The sequence below is a fragment of the Rhipicephalus microplus genome, chromosome X (assembly GCF_043290135.1).
Source record: "Rhipicephalus microplus isolate Deutch F79 chromosome X, USDA_Rmic, whole genome shotgun sequence".
NCBI lineage: Eukaryota > Metazoa > Arthropoda > Arachnida > Ixodida > Ixodidae > Rhipicephalus > Rhipicephalus microplus.
In genome coordinates, this window is record NC_134710.1 from 335,025,238 (window position 1) to 335,048,283 (window position 23,046).

Consider the following 23,046-nt stretch of genomic DNA (forward strand, 5'->3'; position numbering starts at 1 on the left):
AATGAACTCCCCACTCAGAGAGAATTGCATCTAAAGCGCCACAGGCCTTAGGCATTCTTCGCAGACTGAGCAGCTGTCGATATAGATTACGCAGGACCACACTGACGATGATATACAAAATGTGTATGTGACCAGTATTTGAATTTCGATGCGCATAGTTCTCGGGTTGGCCTGCTCAAAAACTCAAGCCTATAGTTATCCTGGAAAGACAAGCCTTGAGATTGCGTCTACGACTCCCTAGGTTCGTAAGTAACAACGTTATGTACAAGGAAGCGCGATTTTCTACATTGCCTTTTCGTTTCCGTATTCCGACCGTTCAGACATTCTTAAAATTTCATAGCTATGCGCTAAGACGATCTGAATATGCTTTTATAAGTGATCCAGACTCTTTATTCTTGCCCACTGGCCACGGTTTTGAACACGTCAGATTATCTCTGTGGAGAAACAACTGAATGAAATAAATGTGAAAACTCCAGATGTTCCTGCTGCAAAGGTTTCCAATCATAATATTAAACAAGAATACGACTATATTTTTCCTCCAAGCCCAAAATACAATCATACAAGCTCCTAAACAGCCAACTGGAAGATCATCTTGCATGCGTATAAACGGCTAATAATATCCACAAATGCTTCAGTAAGTAGTAAAACTATGTTTGTTATTAGTATGCACAATTTTTAAGCACGTTCAGTAGTAGTCAAGATAATGACTATTCTGTCTGGTCTGAATGAAAAAACAGCTCTTCTTGCACTCTTTTCGTTTATAGTACATTAATTTTTTCATGAATATTCAATATTGAAAATATCAAATTCATGCATTCAGTACTTGGCCGATCACCCCGAGTGGGTATGAGCCATATTTAAAGAGACGTCATCATCACCTCCTTCTTCTGAATATTAAGGTAATTTCGAATATTTAACTAAATAGATGACAGGAACAGAAGAGAGCTGAAATGGGGTTGTTAGCCTGTTCAGAAAGACTGATATGCTGCCCGAACCAGCAGGAAGTAACTACAGCGAAATGTTCAATCACTTTAACTGCAGCACTATACTGCTGGGATTGAGGTGCCCATAAAGGACATAGAAATGTACCTCAATGAGCACTCTCACCGTTCGCATTTCCTTGCATTGCGCCAAAGGTTTGTCGTAATGACCAAGCGGCCTTGGGTTCGATTTGCGCATTTTGTTGAATTTTTGTTTTTGTGCTTTTCTTTACATTACATTCAAACACTGCCACTAATCTTGGCTATGGCAGCCATGACGTCGGAAAAATAATGAGCGTCGAAGGTGCACTGTCACCTTAGATTACCCCCACTGACACGCCCGCTACGCGCTAAGCGCGTTCTGCAGGACAAAAACAAAAGGGTTACTATTCCATTACCAATGAATGTGCCTTACCTATTGTGGACTCTGTATGAGAAGCAGCTCGAAAGTGCCTCTCATAATAGAGGTGCTTCTAAAGTGACGGGCCCCGTCACGGTATTGAGCGCCATCGTGATGTCCGACTGAGTTTTGATATGAAAAATCACCGTGATAATACACTGGCAACTACTGCACTAATCTGCGCACGACTACACATAAAATAGGACAGCTCAACGTGGCACACATATTTTGTGAAAACTTCCAGGCCCGCGCAGACAGCGTAGCACAGTCACTGTGAAAGCTGGAAGAGCGGCCTTTCAGAGCCTTTTTCTAAACACTCGTATGTAGACTGATACAAGCCCACTTGCTGGGTACTCAGTACGCCAGAAGTAGTCACTTTTGTGTCTTAGGCCAGCGTTCACTATATGACATCCTTTGTCATTCTTCGGAGAAGCGTGGTATTAGGTACACACTTGCTAAGAATTTTGTGAAATTTTTTTGATGCCGTGGCTGGAATTACGCCTGAAGTGGGCATGCGCCGCAGTTAATAGGTGATCAAGAACAATTTTTCAAATGGGTTAGAGCTTTAGAAGACACACTCATTACGCAATTCGCATTGTGTGGCACCTGGTTGCTCCTTCGATGTTTTAAAATGCTTTATTATTTATATTAACGTGATTTCTTTCCCGACATTAAACCTGCGTAAGGCCAGTTTAGAAACTATTTCCAAGCATGAGCGTGACTCAGTGCTAGAGTACTAGGCTGGCACCTACCAGACCGGGGTTCGAATCCCACGGTGTCATTGGCGCAAAAGTTTTTTTTTTTTTTTGCTAATTTCACGTGATGTGGGACACCGGTGGCAGCGGACAACTACGGCGCTGTGCGAGACCCGAGTTGTGATCTCATAACAGCTTTCGCTGTACAAAAAAAAAAAGAAAAGTAATTGAGAAGAAATGATTCACCTTAAAACCAGCCTCTACATTTGTGTGCATTGTAACAAACTTATTTGTGATTAAAACAATGCCACCATTTTTAAATATGGGAATAATTTTTAAAAAAAGCTTCGTAGTTACGCTGGATTCCCTAACGCATCTGAAAGTATCATGAGTTACCTCTTCGTTCCAGACCATCTATTGCACGATTTCGTCAATAAGTGCACAGAGCACGAAACTTCCAACGATGCACTATAGCCCACTTTTGCATCATGCTGTTGGACTAAAAATGACGTCGAATAGACTATTTTCGAGCAATCCTGGAACCCCACGTGGGCGCTCGAAGCCCTGTGGAAAATGTGGGTACGTTGAACCAATCGAACGCACTGGCTGCAGCTGGTTCCCGTTTCCAGCTACTCGCTGGCGCTGTGGGAGCACCAAACAAAAAATAAAAAATAAAAATAAAGCGTCACCTGTTGTTGACTTAATAAATCCAAAATATTATATACATGTCTGAACGCACCTGCGTGTATCTGTACGCATGAAGTGCGAAAGAAATGATGCAAACAGTGTAAGTACTGCCGAGCGGATGTAGACGGGATGTAGCAGTTGGGCTGATTGCGGGTTATCACGTGCTGATACATGCAGTCAAAACTTGCTATCGTGAGCAATGTGATCCGGAACACCAAATTCTGTTCACCGAATTCTGAACACCGAACACAGAATTCTAATTATTCAAAGATTACTTGTTTACAACCTCGACAGTCGTGATCGGGTTTCACCAAACTGCAGATGGATGTTTCGCTGATGATTTTGATTTTAATTGACAAGCCGCGTGCTGTAGAAAAGAATGAGCCCATTCTAAACGTGTTTTAGCAAAAATAATGATGGGACTAGATTTCGTTTGCAAGGTTTCCTGATATGATAATTTACAGCGACTTAGTACAACCTTTCAAGTTTCTCTGCGGGTTCAACTAAACCATGTTTAGTTTCGTGTCGGCGCCCTCGAGTGCAGTCAAACGGATAACTGTAACGCACGACATCGGAAGAACACTGGAGCACATAAGATGAGCAGTAATTTCTGCAGCTGCTAATTGATTGATTGATATGTGGGTTTTAACGTCCCAAAACCACCATATGATTATGAGAGACGCCGTAGTGGAGGGCTCCGGAAATTTCGACCACCTGGGGTTCTTTAACGTGCACCCAAATCTGAGCACACGGGCCTACAACATTTCCGCCTACATCGGAAATGCAGCTGCTAATTGATCGCCTCAAAGAGGCAGGGTATCTTGCTTATGGTAGCATATAGGTTTGCATGGAAATATAACTAAAGACGCCCTTCACCCGTGAATAATCCATAATATAAAACTCTTGCTGTTATTTCACATGTAAGTCGCACGACCTAAAAATATTGGAAAGCAACGTATAGGGTGAGGGTTGTGCTTGCCGCCACAAACAAGAATAGTCACATTTGTTTCGTAGATGGGCGCATGGCGATGCTACGCGGTACGAAATTTCCCTTAAGTGTGAAACAGACTGTACACCCGTCTGCAAAATAAGTCGGGACTTGCGAGCGACGACCACTATCTGATAAAGCTGCGTTGCCGCGCCCTCTGACGTGGCGATTACGCATGCGCTTTCTTTCATTATCACAGTCATATAATTTTACTCGCTTGCATCAGATGAAATGATTACGTGGAGCGTTTCGCACTAGGCGTCGCTTTCTTTCTTTGATCAGTGACGCGCTCAATTTGATGGGCAATGTCGATGCAGGTCCCGAGTCGAGGTTCTCTTGTCGCCGCTTGCGTGCCGCTTCAGCTTCGCGGGCTCTCACTTTGGGGTCCGCCTGTCGACGAGCCTTCTTCGCAGCACAAAGTTCCCATGCGCCTTTCAGATATGTAGTGGATACTTCGCTTATCAACAGAATGATGAATGGCATAGTGGAGTAGCGGGGCTTGCTTACTTCATGAAAGTTACGGTGGGAGTGCAGTGGGTATATTGCCGAGCTGTGCCTCTAGCGTACACGCAAAGGGACATGCCCCTAGAATATATTAGAAGCATCACAAGCAAGCTGCTGAAAAAGAATGGCGCTTCTGAGCCGCTCAGCTGATCCTACTGTGCGTCCGATGGAAATCGTCGAGAGGCCCTCGCAGCTAAACGCTGGATTTAATTACGCAGTTGCGCCTTACCGAATCCGCAGTGTGTGAAAAATACTGGAATGGTGCAAGTGTAACGGTAAACCGGCAGGTTCACGCGCTCGTCACGGCGCCGTACGCTTTTCCCGTGAGCGCTTGCATAACCGCGTTGGTGGCGGTGTGCTTGAAAATGGTCTATTGAGGCGTGGCGTACGATCAGGCCTACTCGTTCGCAACTTCCAGAGCTAAACTACAAAGTCATTTTCATGCAGCGGTTATTGATGAGACCAAAAGTGTCAGGTGCGAAATTCACCCAAGGCATCGTATTCATAAGTATACTCTCCGCAAATGGTTGGCCAAACAACACCAATGGCTGACATCGTCCCGTATAGACAATCCTGACCAAAGTGCACTTTTGTGAATATCGGCCCCAATTTCTAAGCATGACTTCACACAGCTTATTCTTTTTATAGGGTAATATTGAGTCAGCCATGTAACATTTTTCCAACATATAATGGAGTAGCATCACTATTAGCACATGACGCTTCACGAATCATGCGCCGCGAAGATTTCTAGAATCCGTCTGGTACGAGCGGAGTTACAGGTATTTGTCGCAGACCATCAGCCTTTTCTCATTTCGTGACAGCGAGCGCGTCGAAAGCTAATCAAAGGGGATGACGTCTTTCCGTCAGCACGCGTCATGACCTCAGGAACTTTTTTTTTTTTTTCGAACGCGCGACTCACTTCAAAGGACCCCTGACGGCGAAAGTTTTGTTAGCGAGTTTTTCACAGTAATTTGTAGCCTTGCGTCAGTTAATGCCGAAATTACATCATAAATTCTTGCTTTAGCGCATCATATAATTATTGCTAGTGGCGTTAATTAGGAACAATTTTGCATCACTTCGAAACGCCCGCCTCAATACCATACGAAACTGGTGTCCCAGAATGAATGAGCGCCTAAAACTACGTGTGCTGAAGCTTCGGTGACCCTGAAACACTATGTTTGTCAAATAAGGGGACCCACGGGCGGTGACGAACGAAACAATGTGGAGGCTCTGAGCATGTCCCCATCAGAAAAAAAAAAGAAATGGCCCCGTATCTGCTTATTAATCTGCAACTGTCTTCGAAAGGCGATAGCCTTGCTTGTGGAGAGAGTGAACAAAACATTTATTTGATGTTCTGCCGCAAGAAATCAGTAAATTGTGTTCTGGAGGCGCTGCGTTAAAGCGCCTCGAGCGTGCAGCGGAGGCGAACGAGCGCATCAAGTCACGTCACACGTGAGCCATGAGCGCTATCTGGCAGTTTTCTCGGAAAACGAAGCGCGTGGCTCCGAGACTGGCATGCGCAGCCATCTCAGAGGTGATAAGGTGTAGAACGCAAGGCGACGGGTAGGTTCCACCACCGTCTCGTTTTAGCAAAGCGTTGGAAACACTCGCCTTTTCGTGCAAGCGTTGCGTGGTCAGCGCAGCGTGATAAACGCTACGGTCCTTAGAATTACTTATGTATACCTTTTCTAGTAAAAGACGATACGTACAGAATATATACGTGTTGTTAAGGTGCCTCAGATAAGCGCAATAACTGCTTTTTAATTGACAATCGCACAAGTATGAACACTGAATTTTGAGCAATATTGGTGGGTGCTGCGGATGGGGTCGGACGTTTGGGGTATCGTCTGGTCAGTTTGGTGCCTTTTCAAGTATCGTTAAGGGTGTACAAACAGACAAATGTAAAGACTTACAGACCGACTGACAGACAGGTCAAAATTTTTGCATCTAAGGTCTGCGAGGAAGACTATCGTCTTGAAAAAAAATCTTGGCGAAAGAAGCCCAAATCACCTCCAGAGCAGCCCGACAAAAGAGCCAGAGGGGTGACAAACAACGGTTCTTGCCTGGTGCTATTTGGCGTCTTGTGCGCGCCCCGCATATGTTCTTGACCTCTGTAACGTCACACAGGGATCACAAGTCTACGCGAATCCACAGAAAATGTCTATTGTACCTGAATACTTCGAGGATCACGTAACCTTACTTTAAAACCAAATTAAAATATCTTCTAGGCAACGTTCACCACTAATAATCGGTCAGAGGTGGCCCATCATCCAGGACCATTACGCAACACAAGCATCTTGGGTTTCCACATAGGTGGATAGCGAAATCGTGGGCCACGCAAATAATTGTGGGCTACGGCGCTCGTCTGCATCGACTTATGGTTCAAGATGCGGTGCCGCCCGACAGGCATTCTTGCCAGTGCGGTCGCTTTCTGAGTGTTCTACTTAGCGCTCGCGGAGGCCTTTCCTCACAAATTGCTGCTTTATACGTTGGAGTGTTATGCAGCTTAGATGAATAACAAATGCAGTCTTTAGGAGGTAGTTATAACGGTAGGAGCGGTCATAATCTTATTCAACTAGTATGCACCTCCGGATACGTGCATGTTGTTTCACAGCAAAGGGTGTTCTCGCACGTGTTTGCTCGCATACAAATATATTTTGCCCATCATCATGAAACATCCGTCCATTTGTTTTCATGTTGCTCCCTCGTAGAATTATTTGCTTAAGTACCATTTTAGGTTCTATATAGTGAAGGTCAACAATTTTCTCGCAGTTTTGTGGCTTTTTCTGTCAGTCTCACTTTACGTGAGATATCTTTCCTCCACACACTCGAAAATCTTGTTCTCTTTGCTTCTAAAGAGAGTTAGATCGTTTTATGTCCTGCGATAGCTTTAACTGACCGGTTGTTTTGTGCCATGGCTTTTCACACGCTCAGCTGTTTCCACAAATTTCACAGACAGTAGGGGATGCAGAATATGTTATGCAAATATATTGTATCGGCGTACTTTATCAGGCAGAGTACGCGTGCTTATGTTGTCAACCTACCTTGACAATCGGCAGCATGTGTTCATATGTGTGAGCTATTGTGAGGTGACCGCCATTTGTGGTCAAAAATTACCAAATCGAGATGCCATTCCGCAAAAGATTACTGCGTGTTTCAAAGCATAAACGTGCCAGAAACCTGCCTCTCATCGTTCCTCGTGTTCACCCATTCCCACTTCTCGCTTCGCTCACTGAATGTGCGAAATATCATGTATTCGCAAAAGAATTTCAGAACACAATCACTAAAGAACTGGCTAAAAGGCGTCGCAGAATAGCACATGTCTCCTACCGTTTGTTGCACTGAGCAACAGGCAAGTTGAAGCGGCAAAGGGATATGCCTCAAACCGGAAGTAAACTGTATGCAAAGACTATCCGAGTTTGGGATTTTTGCGGCTCATGACCTCTGAAAACTCTCTCGCGTTTAAATTAGCACCTCGTGTTGGAGTAAAAGGTGGTACATGACATAGTTTTACCACCACCTCAGAGGCACGTAATAAAACGATGTCAAGATCCAGTTTTACCTCTTGAGGAGTTTTCTACTACGTGATTGTTAACCTGCGTTTCAGAGTTTATTACCACGTGACTGCAAGCTGCAGCTGCTTCGGTGGCTTTTGCCCCATACCCCCCGAGTGACGCTCACAGTGAATCGTGAAGGTACACGAGGCCCACAGATGCTATTCTTTTTTTTTTCAAAGTCTCATGACTGACCTCGAGTCAACGCACTTTCGCTGGAATTGGGAGCAGCACAAGCACAACGAGTGCGAGGAAAGCATTGTGTGAACGAAACAAAAAACCTGCTGGAAAGTTGTCTTGCATATTTTCGCAAATCGTTGGCTGTTGCTGTGCGGCGGCCGTGGAGGCAGACGGTGCAAGAAGCTCGGGATCTGTGTGCCTGGTTGAGCTGATGGATCTCCCGCGTTTATTACAGCATCAAGTAACCATGCGCGTTCGAGTGCGAGCCTCCGAACGTGTACGTCGCGGATACCTCACTTCCGTGCTGAATTGCGAAGAGCTGCCAGTGGTAAAAAAATCTAGCTGAGGTCATTGTCCGTGGTTGCTTCCTGGAGAAGCGGTAAGCAAAACGCTTCGCTATGTCGTCGGCACCAAGTCGGGCAGTGGCCAGTGTGAGTGCATCGCAGGAGCATGTGAAAGAAACATCGCATATATTTTGTTCCACAGAAGACGTTGTCTCCTGGAGTAAAGCGCAGCTCGAATTGCCCACCCCATGCGTCCACTGTTGTCAAACATGTAGCGCAAAGACGAGAGCCGATACGAGGCAGACGGAAATAACGAGCGCCCTCCGGTGAGCACAGGTGAAAACCGGAATGGTGGTCCGTCTCTTTCGTTGGAAGTAGATACGCGTACATCATCCCTTAAGACGCCGCAGATAGTGGACACGTATTTTTAATTCGTGTCTGAAATGACAACGAAATTCGCACAGGAGGTGCATTGTGTGATCGCCAGCTGTCGCAAAGCCGTGCTCCTCGAAAAGGCCTAGTGCGCCGTTGGGAACAAGCCACCGCTCTTCTACGCCCCTTGTCATGAATACGTACTGCTACTGTGTTTGTGCACCACCGCTCAATGACAATCATTGAGCTGCCGGGGTTTGTGTGTACACAGGTATATTTTATGGGCTTGTGCATCAGCAGTGCTAACACGATTGGAGCCAACAGGCCGGTGTAACAGCTAATTATTGGTTAATCAAAAAGGTGAGGTCGGGTGGGTTTTTTATAAAAGGTCGGTGTGACTCCTGGCGACCTGCAGTCTACCTTAAGTTTACGCTTGCCATTTTAACCATTATTGTTAATCGATGCAAAAAACAGCTCACCTACTGCCACTACAGGACAGGTCAAAAAGTCGTGCCTATATATGCCGGATTCTCGATTCTCGAAGCACAGCCGAGTAAAACGTTCAGTCTGTTCAGGTAGTGTTTTATTCTGCGTTTGTTGTGTACGTGCTTGTCTGTATCTTAATCTATGTGTCATCAATTCTTCCGTCATTTGAGAATAAATATGTCGACTCTGGATGAATTCACCCGTCAACTTTGATTTTTTTACCACCTAAAATAACTCTCAGAAATCCCCTCAAAAACCTTGTGAAAACAAGAAAAGTTTATTCTCTCTATACTCGCTCAAAACCTCACAGGGATAAATAATCACTACCATTACGACGTTCAAAAACTCGGTTAGCACGAGAGTAAATTTTTACTTCGACTGGTAGGTAGTAAAAAAAAACCCCATAAAATGTAGTGCGCTAGACGACAAGTGGTTTACCCAGTTTATTAGGTTATTTCAGGCTATTTTCGTTTAGAGTCTACCGTAGGTAGCAGACGACGCACCATTTTGCTGTCCAACTATTTGGTGTCAGTGGTCCTCTAAGTATGCTGGATAGACTAGGCGTGATCCTGAGCACGGGCGCGTGGTGGTATCTCGCGGCGACCACGGTAACTACAAAGTTCACGACACTCAAATCAGCGAACTGCCGTAGACGTAGGCTAATATCTGTGGTTTACCGTCCCAAAACCACCATATATTTTTATGAGAGACGCCCTGTTGGAGGGCTCCGCAAATTTCATACTTGAGTGCATGGTCTTTAACGTGCGCTGACATCGCACAGCACACGGGCCTCTTCCAATTCGCCTCCATTAACACGTGACCGCCACGTCCAGGATTGAACCCGTGACCTTTGGGTCAGCAGCCGAGCACCGTCACCACTGTTCCATCAAGATGAATCGGACGTGGGCTAATGGTGCAGAAATTTCTGTACATGTAGGGGACAAGGGTTAATGGTGTAGAGGTTCGTGTTTTCGGAGTTTATTTTGTCTTGTAATTCGAAGGGTGTTTTTCGGAGTTTATTTCTCGCTAATCTTGAATTATTGAAAATCGGGTGTTTAATTTTGGGTTATAAGTTGTCGGAATTTTTTAATAATTTTATTTCTAACGAAAAGGCGATGCGTTGTAGTGATGATCACGTGTTCATTCACCACGTTTAATAAGGATGTTGATGTGCCCTGCTGTGACCTCACCGAAGTGTACTTTTAGTTGGAGCAGAACCTATGGTCAAGCTGCTTCTCTGCTTTTTCCCCCCGCCATCCTCCTCATCCCAATAAAAAGTCAATAAAAAATAAATGACACATATTATTATTATTATTATTATTATTATTATTATTATTATTATTATTATTATTATTATTATTATTATTATTATTATTATTATTATTACAAAAGCTTAGATGAAAATATATTTAACAAGAACGCATGCGAACACAGTCGGTCTGGAAGGTTTCAACTCACAAACACATAGACGCACTGATACCTGGTTGTTCGGGTGCCAACCTTAAAGCTTTTTCAATAGACCCAATCATTTTACGAAGTTTCGGTCACTAATAGAGGTGCGCTACTACTGTGTGATGATTGTAAGCGTTGAAAACGCACTTCGAGCGTTGAAAATGTTCATTTAGAACCGGAGCTTATGCATAAATTCGAATAGCCATGAATTTTACCAGCGAGTGTTTAACGCATTTTCTTTCAGATTTATCCCTAAACACAAAGCCGTTTGTATATGGCATCATTTGTAGAGATAGAGGGAGCAGTCTCTAGCCGACTTTCAGAAGTATTTGTAAATTCTCGACCTTCAGCTACGCTATAATGTATTGCTCACTTGTTCTCGGGTGCCTAGACTACCAATCGGCAGATTTTCAGACCATGATGATGATGATGATGAATTAACTTCATTTTAGTCCAGAGAACACGTGCCACTCTGCCAGTCTCAAGTAGGGCCCGAAAGTGTTGCAGAGGAGGTGTTGGTCAGTCATACTTGGTTACAAGCGTAAAGAACACATGGCGCTGAGGAGTGCCTTGTTCCGTTCACTCGCCTGCGTCATGTGTTATTTGCTCTGTAACCAAGAATAGACGATGTGATTTCATGTCATTAGTGCTACAGTACTGTTTTGTTTTTCGGGACCATGAACATTAGATGGGCACGGCGTCTATTCTCAACGCGCTGCGCTGCAACAGCCGTATACTTCGCACCCAGGACGTCGTCCAAACACCGTCACGCCATCGCGCAGGCCTTTCAGCGCAGCAGGTAACATCCGTCATTAAGCAGGTCACCGCAGGAGCTCTAACACGACAGGAACGCACACTGCAGGTGCTTAACGAGCCCCTCGTAACCACCTCCGATACGGGCCCTGGGCGGCCGTCACAGCCAGGCGAGGAAGCCGCAGCAGAGAACTCCACCCGTGGTCATGAACGCGACCCCGGTTACAAACGAGAATTGCCAGGGGTGATTCGAAGCTGTCGGCCCGCGCGCGCGAGCTTAAACAGGCTCTGTGCACATGAAACCCTCGACCTATTATAGTCGCACAGCAGGCAGTGCTTGGTTCACGCGTCCGCTCTGAAAATAGACGGCGACGAGGCCTTCAAGCTCCGCGGCGCGGCGGACGCTTTCGCGGCCCTGCAGCGCGGCTCACATGCGGGAACTAACAACGCGCGCCGCTCGCTTTTCTCGCCAGCTGCGTCTTTTGTGCACGTTTCCTGTACATTTTCCCTGCAGCAGACTGGAGAACGTCGTAGCCTCAAGTTTACCGCAGTGAAATGGAACAAACGCCTCGCTGATCACGTCCGCGTAACCCACTGTTGGTCGCGTAAAGTGAGCTCCGTAAGCGAAGGTCAAAGGTTTGAGATATACTAAGACAAACTTTACTGCAAAAGAGGATGAAGGTAACACGATGATCAGTAAAACGGATGAACAGCTTTTGATGTGGCGTTTCTACGGTCGCTGCTTGCATCGGTCTCTGCATATTTTTTGTCACCATACGACCTGCTTAGCTCGCCCTTTTACTGTTTCTTGGGTATAAGTATTAGCTTATCGATTACGTGATGGATTCTATCACTGCCTCTTACTGTACTATCGGTTCATATTACAGTGACCGTACAACAGCCTCCTCAACGATGGAAACCGCTTTCTGGCAAGTTGATTGCCCCCCCCCCCGTCCCTCGCCAAGAAAAAGAAACACGAATATACACGTGATACACTCCTGAACAATCGGCACAATAGGTTACTGTGTGCGCACTTTTTTTTTCGACTGTGACGAAGGAAATATTACGCTAACCTGCAGAAGTGGAGCTGTAGAAGTGAAACCCATGAGCGACATCGGATAAAACCGCACCGGGATGTCTCTTCCTGAGCATTATGCCAGAAAAGATTCACCGACTTGCTATTTGCCAACATCTTCAACCTGAAGACACTTTTATAAGAAACCATGCTGCGCCCCTACATTTTAAAGATTTTTATTGACGCATAGCTATCTATCGAGCAAGTGCTGAAAAAATGCACGTCACTACACAGAATAAATAAGGCTATAATATGCATACGTGGCGCCGTCAATATGCGGCAGAATTTTTTTTTTGTTTTAGAAGCATTCACGCAGCATCTGTGTGCGGACGAAAGAACAACGCACTCGCTATTTGACAGACTCTAAACGAAAACAACAGCGCATCAGACGACTTTGTAAAAAAGAAACTGGCTGCACGAAGAAAGAAAGTCAGAAAGAACGAAAGAAAAAGAAAGAAAGAAAGAAAGAAAGAAGAAAGAACAAAAGAAAAAGGAAAGAAAGATAAAAAGAACGAAAGAAAAAGGAAAGAAAGAACGAAAGGAAAAGGAAAGAAAAAAAGAAAGTAAGAAAGAAAGAAAGAAACTATGAAAGTTGTGTGGTACCTGCTGAGTATGCAAGAGTTTTAATTTTTTTACAACAACCGTATATCCGTAATCTTATAAGAAAAAATCAGAGCGCTACCAAATATTGCAGACATAACTCGCAAAAGAAACCTAAGGACAGATCACTGCGTAAAGCGAGAAATATTTCGGAATACCGTAGCGAAATATTGGAGTTGTTTAAGCTATAGGCGCATCGGAAGACCAGGGAGGCGAAGGAGTGTGGAAGCAACTCTGCACATGCAAGCCATGAGTAGTCAGCACAATGATTTCGTAGAACACTCATTAAGACGTTTATCTGGCACAACCTATTGAATTTACTAAATACACTGTACACCGAATACCCAACAAAAAATAAGGGCATATACTTCACGGGTTACATGACTGGTTTCTTGTGATGTGTTGCGCTTTGGATCTTGAGTCTGCTTAGCCCAAAAAGGGGCCCGAGTTGCTACTCAAATGCAATTGCACTGCATTCATGTGTATGCGGACAGCAGGGAGAGCCGCTGTTTTCTGCCAATTGGAAATCTGCTTTCGCGGACCAATCCGTAAGCCGAAAGTAACGAATCCCGACACGAGCTTACATCGTCGCATGAAGCCTCCTTCGAAACAAAAGTAGTGCATTTTCTGAGAACAGTATATGCCAAAAAACGGCGACGACGCACGCACACGCGCATAAATTTCGATTTCTGCCCATACCGTGGACCCCCTGCGGGAGCCTGCTCGTTGGAGGCAGGGGGCGCTTGAGAACCGACCGGATGCAGCTTCCCCCCATCGGCTCCGATTCTCCTTCGAGGGTCCCTCTTCAAGAGCAGTCGCAAAAAAAAAAAATTATCTAATAGCAGTTGACAAAGAAAGAGTCTCCAACAGTACTTGAAGAAAAGGAAAAGAAAAGCCTTCTGCGTGACATATGCCTTCGCGACAATGCCGCGGCAGGACTCCAACACAGAGTGAACTTTTGTTACGGCACGCATTATGTCATTCAGCCACACGCATTATAGCATATCCTGACTTTCAATTGAACCAGACAGGTTAAATCGCATATATATGAAGTCCACCCTTAAAGTTGCTACGGTCTATAAGGAAAATACGGAGAAGGTAGAGCGGCGCCGCTTTAGTTCTCTGCACTCGAAAGGCCTGTACTAATTCCTGTACAAAGCCGGAATACGAGTAAAATTTTGAGGACACATTTTTTGGGCGACTGTTTTTTTTTTTCAACCATTTTAAAGGTGCATATCAACAAACGGAGGGTCAGAAAACGAGGAGTATGAAATCACTGACGAAAACGATGAAGAATGTCGCGGAAGTTTTTCATTTGTTAAAAGAAGTGAGGAAATGCGTTCAAGTATTTGGAACGCAGTTCCAGCACTGCACTGGAACACACTCACATTTGCCGAATTCATCGAGCGAGGCGGGAAGTTGAGAACGACGTGAACCCGAAAAATTGAGTTCGGTGGAAATTCTTCGTGGGAGATGGTCTTTCGTCACGCAGCACAAACATCGATTATGTGGTGTGTTCCCCTTGGGCCTCCATCTGCACGCACTAGCTTCTTGTGCAATTTCTGTCTCTTTTTTTTTGCGAGAAACATTGCCATGGGAGTATTGGGGGACATGGACCAGTGTTAGTTGCGATTACACGTATCCGGCATGCGCATTAACCATAGTAAGTCAAACAATGCTGAAATGTTCGGTTATGTATACCATAGTGTAAGACATTCAGTTGATTAGCAGTCAGAATCACTTGCATTTAAAGACACGGTGAGCTTCCTAATGCGCCGCATAGAGAGAGGTGCAAGTTAGGAAACCCCTACTTCCCCTCATGACGTGCCTCTCGCTATCTGGCGCATAAAAATAAATGGAATAACTAACCAGAATACGTGCATGGGGTCTGCGAACAAAGACCTTACAGCGATTTATGTCGGTTGCTCGCTGCTCTTGGAAACACATTTGCTGGAGTGCACCATGCTCTCTGTATACACTCGCCATAGGCAACGCGCGTCGTACTGAGCGAAACGTATCACCCCAGCGCGTTAAGCATGCATGCAGCCAGCGGCGTCGGCCACTCGGACTGCCTTGAATGCGGGCGGGAACTCATTAGCGAAATTAACGTCCACGCAGTGCACATCCACAAACATTACGCATTCGGGGACACCGGAAGTGTCACACGCTGGGTGAAAAGAGAAACTAAGAAGTGCGACTCTTCCAATTTCTGAACACGCGCACACACACAGATATATGAAAGCTCTATACATAGATATTAATGAGGTCCAACAAAAAATCATGCCAAGGAAAGTATAGGGAATGTTAAATGAGGTAATTGCAAAGTAAATGTGAAGAAAAAAAAGTGGATAAAAAGATAACTTGCCATGGGCAGGAACCGAACCTGCGACCTTTGATCGCGTTATTCGAAGGTTCACGTGTTATTCGAAGCACATTCGGCAAGCATTCATAATCTGAGAATGCTTTCCGAACGTGCTCCACCTCATCCTCATTGTTCTAGTTACTTCAATCTCCTGGTTTGGCTCCACGGTTATTACCTGTCTTATAGTGGACGTACTCTTCTACAAATTCAAGTGCACTGCTACCTATCTCGAAGCGCTGTTTTCTTCCGGGGTTGTTTCAGATTACATTCGTTTTTTGCAGATTAACTTCAAAACCTACCTTTCTGCCCTCCTTGTCTGATTCAGCAATCATTAAGTGCAATTCGCCCCCTGAGCTACTCAGCAATGCAATTTCATTAGCCAAGCGCAGGTTACTAAGGTACTCTTCATTAACTCGTATCCCTAACTCTTCCCGTTTTAGTCCTCTGAAAACCTCCTGTAAGCACGCGGTAAACAGCATTGGGAAGATCGTATCTCCTTGTCACATACCTTTCTTTATTGGTATTCTATCGCTTTCTTTATGGAGCACTATGGTGGCAGTTGATCTTCTGTAGATTCCTTTCAGGATACTTACATATGTTTCGTGGACGCCTTGATTCCGAAGTGTCTGCATGACTGCTGATATCTCTACTGAATCAAATGTCTTCTCGTAAACTATGAACACTTCATATGAAGGTGTTTTTGAATGTGCCCCTGAATCTAAAAGCACTATAGCCTCTAGCATTTTCACCTCCATCGGAAGTGCCACCCTCATGCTTGGGTCAAACCGTGACCTTCGGGTCAGCAATTGAGTATCGCAACCACTGTCAAACATTGCCGGCTAAGAGAGAAAGCAAGAAACTGAATGCATAAGTGGTGTCCGGAAACTAAGCAGTTTTTTTTTTTTCAAGAGACGCCGTACATTACAGAGTTAATTCAACCAGCGTGGTTCCTGCGCCTCGATCCCGATGCCACTTTTTATATTATGCTAACATTGTAAAAGAATCAAAGAAAAAGGTGGACTGCATATAACGACGTTCAAGACGTCGTGGTGTATAAAGCTGCTGTCAAGCATCGAGCGCTGACGTTCCGCTCTTCTTTCAGGGTACCATGCAGCTTGCAGTCTGTCTGGAACAAAATTACCGTGCACATGCTGCTATATAGCCTGTTGGCGTGCCGCCAGGCGCGGCTTAGTATCACATCAACGTTAAGTAAGCGTCCAGAATTTTTTTTCTGTATACACTATGCAGGCACCATGCAAAAACAAATTTGTGCAGCGCTTTTCGTGTTTTACAATACGCATCTGGTGACCGTGTCGACCACCCTACGCGTCTCGCACTGTTCGTCCTTCCTACGTCGTCTTTAGAAGCGCATACTTTCGAGGTCGATGTATAAACAGCGGAACGCACGACGTCAGGCGTGGCACAAGTGTTTTTTTTTTTTTTGTACGTAGCATGAAAAAAGTACATCATCCCCCGCTAGTGGGGACCATGTGTAAATGTGAAGCAGCGGGCGCTAACGCTTACATTGGTGGCGGCGTTGAGAATGGCGCTCATCGCCGCGTTGCGCAGGAGGCCCGCGGTACCCATAAGCCGCCATGTCTCTCAAGCGCCCCCCCCCACCCCCCTTCGAGCGACGTAAGCATCGCCGTGCGGTATCACAACCGCGAAGCGCGCTCGTACCTTTAATTTGCCACTCCGGTGGCCTGCGCGCCAGCACCGGGACGGAATCGAACTCGGTACCTCCCACAACAAAAGCAGACGCTCGTACCATTATGGTACCTCTGTGGTAAGTTGCACAGGAGAGGAACCTGGGGAAGCGCAAAGCACGAAGTGGAAGATGCCAATCGCAGGATAATGGGCAATGAGAAGACAGAAGACTCTGATTGAGCACAGAGACCAGCATTCCGCTTTTAGTTAACGCGCACACTGCGAATTTTTATTCTTTAACAACACACGGGAGAAATCTCTCACCGGCACTAACTTAAACGTCATAATACAATGCCTACGAACGGTTGTGCAGCGCAAGCAGCCGTTTTTTTTTTTTTAATCAACAAACTTGCTAGCAGACGCTGCCTGCATCGGCTTACGAGACGAGAGAGGAGGGGAGCATAGGAAACAAATGGACAGAAGACGCGCTTGCGCAATGGGGGTGTCAACGCCACTGGAAGGGATGCTTAGAGGAATGATTGATTCATTGATATGTGGGATTTAACGCCTCAAAACCACCAATGATTATGAGACGCCATAGTGGAGGGCTCCGGGAATTTCGACCACCAGGTGTTCTTTAACGTGCACCTAAATCTGAGCACACGGGCCTACAGAATTTCCGCCTCCTTCGGAAATACAGCTGCCGCAGCCGGGATTCGATCCCGCGACCTGCGGGTCAGCAGCCGAGTACCTATGCCACTAGACCACAGCGGCGGGGCAATGCTAGAGCACAACCGTTATCGACAGCTAGCGAAAGGTCCACGTGTTTGAGATACTTGATTGGGACCGTTCTATGCATACAACGTCTACAGCGGCCACAGCAAACAACATTGTCGAATCGCGTAGCTGCTGTCACTAGAAAGTGTCAATTGGCTAATTCCAATGGCCACTAAGTCTGTATGTTCTAAGTGGGTTCGACAACATGACAGCAGCCAAAGTGGTAGTGTTTACGGTGCTCGGTTACAGGCCCAAAAGTCGCAGTACGCCCTCTCCTTCATTTGATGTAATTGCGACTTCGATTGCTGCAAACAACCAGCTGTACCTGGTACAATGTTTTACGGCAACAGAGTGCAAGTAGATTTCAAGGGTGTGTCGTGATAGTGGCACCAAGATAACCCTGAGTACGCGACAGAAGCCTCAGAGGACTGCCCCATTTATTCCGTGACAACAGCTCTTATCTGTATGTCAACGTTCTGTGGAGAGATACGCGCTCGATGCAACCTCGCTGTTTGGCGTTGTGCTCGCTTCGAAACTACATAGCTATACATTACCCTTGAATACCACCACACTTGTTTGCTTTGAGACAAGCACTTAAAGCCCTGATAAGGTATTCGACTTATTCTAATTGCGTAATTTTGTGTAACATGCGCGTATTATGTGGAGGACAATAAAAAGAGCACTGACATCAAATTTCATGATCGAGATGTTGCCATCATTCGATCACTTGGTATGCGTAGGTCTTCTTGGCCAAATTTCGATGGCGTCCGTCGCGTCGAAGTTATTTTATTTCAATGTCGAACAGGGCAGAAAATATAAGGAGAAAAAACGAAAAAAATAGACTGCCCTGCAACATCGACATAGTGCTACGTGTTCGCTGTGATACATTCCACAAATAGCCCCACCGCGGTGGTCTAGCGGCTAAGGTACTCGGCTATTGACCCGCAAGTCGCGGGATCAAACCCCGGATGCGACGGCTGCATTTCCGACGGAGGCGGATAAGCTGTAGGCCCGTGTGCTCAGATTTGGGCGCACGTTTAACAACCCCAGGTGGCCGAAATTTCCGGGGCCCTCCACTACGTCGTCTCTCAATCATATGGTGGTTTTGGGACGTTAAATTCTACATATCAATTAAATCAATGAGTGACGATACGCAAGTAACGATGACGTCGACGATCTCTGAGTGTGTTTGAAGCCGACTCCCAGCCATGCTCTCACTAGTGGCTCTCCTTGCTGTGTTGAAGCGTGCGCGCGATTTATCGTGTCGCATCGACTGATTTGCGTTGTGCTCCACTGCGTGTGAGTACAGTGATTCAGAGTGACAATACGTGCCAGAATATCGGAGAACCGCCGCGTAGTGCGCGTAAAAGCGGAAAGTGCGTGACGTTTCATGCCTTTCCAAGCCACGAACCTCAACGCAGCCAGTGCGTTGACTTCGGACGAGCCATTGGACAGATGGCCTGGACGCCTATAAAGAACAGCCACATTTGCTTCCTTCCCTTTGCGGCGAGCTCTTACAGGGTAAATCATGTGTTGGTGAACCAGTTGGGTATCACAGGCCTCTTCTCGAGGCCGGGGCTATTTCTACCGTGTGCCCTGCTGCAGCTGAAAGAAGCGATTCACTCGCCAAACGTCCGCGACATGAGGTGCGTATTTGGTGCTCCTGAGCTCCGACAGTAGGGCCGGGACGGATAAGTACATTGCACTTAACGCGGAGCTTGTCAAGCAAGGATGGTCGCGAATCGCGGCGATACCCAATTCCATGTCGCTGTCATCGTCACTTGCCGATGTTGACTGCGGCGACGGCGAGGACGGTGATGTTGGCGACCTGTAGGAAGGTCTATATATATACGCCTTCAGAGACACAGCTGAACTGACTGTACGTGCGCTCCTAGCAGACGAAACGCCAGTGAGACGTCACCAATTTTTCTGGAAGCGGCAACAGCTGTGCAGCGGCCTCGACGTGGCCGCGAGGAAGCGCTGCCAGCATTAAACTTTGGCGTGCTTTCCGCCCATTTTGAACCACGTTCGATAGCGAATACATTATTGAATATTACAGATACTCATTCGTCACTGAGATACGTTTTAGGTCGCGAATCGCTACTAGGGGGGCGATAGCTATACTCGTTGACGCAAAAATCTTGACATGAGTAAGTTTCATGCCAGTGCTCCTTTAGGGATTATAAATTTGCGAAACATTCCATTTTCGTGTTCATTTACCAATGACCCTTTCTTTTCGTGTCGTTTTTATAACACATTTCGAACTATGCGTATCTCTGTACATATACACGCTGAGGCATTTTAGACCATAAACCGAAGCGCTTGTCAAGACTGCTGCTCATTTCTCGTGATGCCGGTCCCTCGAGGTATATTGTTCGGTACATTGTGTTGCCTTATTGTACTCGGTCTATATCAAAAGTGCAAGAGCATTCTCTGCAATGGTACAGACGCTTGCAAGCTGGAGTATGGAACACGTATCAAGGCACCGCAATGCACCTAATTTATACATCAAGGGATGCTCGGGACGCTACCGTGAATGTTTCTTTTTCTTACAGTTACGTGCAATAAGGCTGTGATTTGCGCAGAAAATACGCAGGGTTTGATTATCGCCCTTAATTGCAACGAGTGGCAAATCACAGTGATAACAACGGCGTGGCTGGCTTGCCTCAAACCATGCATGCAGTGCGATAAATTAAAATATACCATCACAAAACGCCTCTTCCATTGCGCGTATTGTGTCATTCAATCCGATGTCCATCCGAGTATGATATACGGAAATAACAGGTCGGCTCCCTACGTAAGCTATAGGGAAACAAAGAGCGGACACTCCCGTATGGCGCTGCGGCCGAGCACCTGCGCTGCCTTCAGCGCCATAAGTGGCTGGTCAGAATCGATAATGTCTTCAGCTTATATAAAATAAAAATTTTCTTTACAACGCTCGCATTTGAACCCGTACCTTCATGCTCCGAAAGCGAGTTTTTATCACTAGGCTACACACCCATACTTCCATAAAGGGAATACATGTACGGTACATCTAAACCACATGAATGGGCACCCTTTGTGAAAAACAAATGCCGAAAGACAACACATTCTAGTCACGCTTTACTGATTTTTGCGGTTAAGCATTAAACGTCATCAGCAAGACAAGACGAAGAGCGGATAACGAAAATTGCACAAATCAATAAAATTTCTTCTTTCAAGAATTTGATGCCAAACTTGTGTTTTCATTGTTCTTCTGAGGCGGCTATTACATGTCTTGATAAAGGAATAAAAGCGAGCACGGGTACGCCATGTAGTAGTTAGTCCGACCTTGACTTGCTGGGTCGTAAAATGCCTTGAGTGGCCACTGTTCATCTCGTATATTTCTCTATGCGTAAACTGATTCATCCCGAGTTCACGACCTCTTGCTTCGCCAGTCCCGTTGTCGAAAGCGTCCGCATCTGGCGGAATCAATAGGGAGACGTGTCTCACCCCCTTCCCTCGAGAAACCACACATCTCCGTCTCACCGCCTCCCCAGGTCGCGAGACCGAAGAGGCGCGCTGGGAGGAAGCCGCAGAGGGCCAAGGCAGGTTCCTCGAGTACGTAATAACGCATAACCGGAGCGAACCCAACGAGCAAAATGAACTTGTTTAGCAGCCACGGCTTCCTTTTAGATGTCTCGCGGGTCACGTGTAACATTTTTTTTATTTAGAGAGCCTGCCATTATGCAGTCTACACGGTGTCGTAAGTGCATGTACAAACTAGCATCATATAGAAGGTCTAACAGTGAGTGGTGAAACGGCCCGTCACTCTAGCGATCAAGTTCCATACCTTCTTGCAAGGAGCTAGCAAAGACGGCATGCAGGCCTGTACAAGTTCAGAGCGAGTGTGTCACAATCCCATTGCGCATTGGGGCATCACAAAATCAGCACGATACATCACATAGGCCGCGGCGCCCTTGCAGAGTGTGGTCACAGATGGGATAAGCGTAACCCCGCCACAAAGGCCTCGCAACGTAAACCCCCTGGTGACTTACACTCATACTTCTAGAGTTGGCAGATCAGATTGGCTGTTTATGCCAACTCCCTCAACTACATATGTTACACACTGCTAATCTACGCTGACAGCAATGGACGAGCTGAACTGGTGCTGTGCTGCGCACTTGCTCGCAACAGCCGAGTGAAAGCGTGCTTCTATAGAGCTATAATCAAAAGCATCGTTTGGAAAGCGGGCCACTGTTTTCGTCATTGGTAGTATCTTCCTTTGAGCAGAAGCTGCAGGTCAGGTACAACCAACGTGTTTAGTACATAAAAACGTTCGGTACAATGCATGAACACGACAGCTTCCGGCCGGTCCATATCGCGTACTTACCGCCACTATCTGCTCGTCATCAAGTGTGACGTATGCTGTTGCGGTCGGCACCTGAGCTGATGAGAGAGCGGCGTTCTTTTGATTTTCAAACAAGTCGTCGATCGGCTCCCGGCCTATATCTGCCATGTATTGGGCTTCCCAGCCGGGAAGCGCGGAGTCATGCCGTGAGTTGCCGTAAACCGTTTCACGAGACGACCACAAGTGTTCACGCGGTAGCAACATCTTCCTTGGAAGAGACAGTGGTGTCAGCCCGGATGTCAATCACCCTGCTAATTGAGCGAGCAGTTCCGCAGACACTTTTGAGATTTGTTGCGGCAACCCTTTTGCGGCAACCCTCGCCCAGTGGCGCGCACATGACAAGAAAGAGCCACGTTGGTGCCACATTGCAGTGCAGTGACCACGCCTCAATAGTGAACGTTTACTTGGCAGTGTATGCGTGTCACCCTCGCAGGTTGTTTGTGACTGTGACACGTGATTGGACAGTGCCATCTGTATGCGTTCCCCGATCTACGGATCTGGGGAGAAGGTACCCTTTATTATGAGCTACCCGGCTCATTCGAGGAGAGCTCGCCATGCACAGTGCCAATTTTTATGAAAGGGAACACGGGAGCGCGTGGCCTGCGCGCTCCGGCGGCTGCAGGCAGCACGTTCAAGCGGAAGCTAGAGCAACCACAGTCTCTTTTCGCGTCATCTCGCGGCCAGCAAAAGAACCATTCGTTGCTTATATGGAACGAGCGTCAAGACTGCGACCCTCTCCCCTTCAAGGCGATTACGCGAAATCCGTTAATCGCCTTGAAGGGGGAGGGGTTGCAATCTTGCTGTTATATATCAGCAACGTGTTTACACCGTGTTTACACCATGTTACACCGTGTCACGCCGTGTTTACAGTGCAAAGTCGT